At 34.7% G+C, this 2,268-nt stretch overlaps 1 pseudogene; it reads right to left on the bottom strand.

The window, feature by feature from the left end:
* Positions 1-310: 310 nt before the first annotated feature.
* On the bottom strand, positions 311-1,307 carry LOC139864479 (peptide chain release factor 1, mitochondrial-like; annotated as a pseudogene).
* Positions 1,308-2,268: the final 961 nt, after the last annotated feature.

Below are 2,268 nucleotides of genomic sequence, written 5' to 3'. Positions count from 1 at the left end.
CACGTACGGAAGGAGGTGAAACCTGGAAGAAAAAAAACACAAAAGAAGTTATAGGTGTCTATTGTACTTATTTTCTTATGAATGAGGCAGTCGGTAATGAAATACTGTTATCGGGTCAAACAGCTATAATAATAAAAAGTAAGCGAAAAACGAAGCATGCTAAACAGGTTCAAGGTCACCGAATAGTGATTTATAGTAATGTATAAAAACCTCCTAAAACCGTTTATTACTGAAATCTCTAAAAAAAATTTATCAGGTTTGACCCATTAAAAGTTCATAAGAAATGATAAATATTTGAACCAAAAGTCTTTCAGGTCAACTCACAAGCTTCATCTTGTATAGAAACCATAAGACCAGTTGGAACATGGGTGATTCTAACAGTTAGTAGTATTTGCATGTTGCCCACCTGATCCCTGTATGCGTCAATTCGTAAGTCATCGTTCTTCAGTTGAACATCAACCTGAAAAAAAAACTTTAATCACACGTCTCATAAAAAATTCAAAATTTAACAAAAAATATATGTTTAATCGGTTACCTCGGTTGCCTGGGGGAAGAATAACAACAAAAACGGCACTCGTATGAACACGCCCATACTTTTCAGTAATAGGAACCCGCTGCAATAGAAACAAAATAATTAATAATAATATCTGTTAAATAATGTCTAATGTCAAAAGTCTAGTCATAGTTAATAAAAAGAGATCAAACCTGCACTCTATGAACTCCACTTTCAAATTTAAGTTTTCCGTAGACATCCGACCCAGATATTGCAGCACTCGCTTCCTGCCCGCAAACACGATAAACTCGTTATATAAGTTTATTATCACATAACATGCATGGTCCCGTCAATATAACCCTAATTAAATAATACGTTAACCAACCTTAAATCCTTTCATATTTGACTCTGTAATATCTACCACTTCAAACTTCCAACCCTTTTTCAGTGAGTATCTTTCGTGCCTGGCATGATCAAAATATCATAAGTCAAAAGTTGACCATAACATGTTGATACCTTGATTAATAAAGTGTAAACATTACATTTTGAAAATGTCCATTGCAAACCCTCCAGTTCCTGATTCAAAATCAAATCAAATTGATTAGGAAGGATTGTCTACATCTCACCTCCCCCATACCTCGCATGTGCGGGATTGGGTATTGCTGTTGTTGTTGTTCATAAGCAAAAAATTTAAATTATGCTCAGAAAAAGTGTAATCATCGGTTATTCGGTTACCTGCTCTAACTTCCAAAATGCAACCTCTCTCATCAGCATCGTCCTTGGGCAGTAACGCTTTGAGCAGAAGATTAACCATATATTTTTGTTAAATTTTGAATTTTTTATGAGACGTGTGATTAAAGGTTTTTTTTTTCAGGTTGATGTTCAACTGAAGAACGATGACTTACGAATTGACACATACAGGTCTGGTGGATCAGATGGGCATCATGCAAATACTACTAACAGTGCTGTTAGGATCACCCGTATTCCAACTTGCATGTCCACTATATTATGTTCCAAGTCCAACATTTTTGCTATTGTAAAGATTATTACCTACAAACAGCGCCTATTATCATTGGCAATGCACACAACTTAAAAATCCCGCGGCGTCCGAATTCATCATCATAAGGTATTAGTTATGAAAAGGATAGCAGAAAAATATAAGATCGATTATTTATAGTAGTAATAGGATACCTTCAGCTAAAGCTATTCCCATCAAAGCCAAGATCATGGGATGTGATTTTAGAACTGAAATTCCAGTTAAAAAAAAAAACACAGCTTCAATTCAGTGTTCAAATGCTACGTTATGAGCTTTGGCATCTAATGAAAAGCCACTCAGTGACATAGACATCACCTATCATCAAAACAAATAAATATTCAAGTAAATGTGAGCTTCAAGACCAACAACCATCGAAGCTTGCAGGTAAAGAGATAATAATATTACGTTTGCAGAAAAAATTAGCAACAAATAACAAATTAATCGGAAGTTAAAACTGGGAAAAAAAATGAAAACCTAACCTTTTAGACTCATCGATTGCCTTATACGGCGAAATAATTACCGGTCGAATATACAAGGTTAATGAAACCCTAAACTTTCATAATCATCGATACAGGTGATAGCTTCAAGAACAACAATCAACTAACCCATTAATTGCCTCAAACCCTAATGTGTACCCTCAGCGAATGAAAAAAACGAAGCTTCGATGATTTGGAGAGAAAAATCGAAGCTTTTTGATATGATTAATGGAATACTAACAAATTAAGTCACCAGTAGATTA

Source organism: Rutidosis leptorrhynchoides, chromosome 8 (genome assembly GCF_046630445.1).
Source record: "Rutidosis leptorrhynchoides isolate AG116_Rl617_1_P2 chromosome 8, CSIRO_AGI_Rlap_v1, whole genome shotgun sequence".
In the NCBI taxonomy this organism is placed as follows: Eukaryota; Viridiplantae; Streptophyta; class Magnoliopsida; order Asterales; family Asteraceae; genus Rutidosis; species Rutidosis leptorrhynchoides.
The sequence above is the reverse complement of the archived record's forward strand: the minus strand, read 5'-3'. Positions and strand labels throughout refer to the sequence as shown.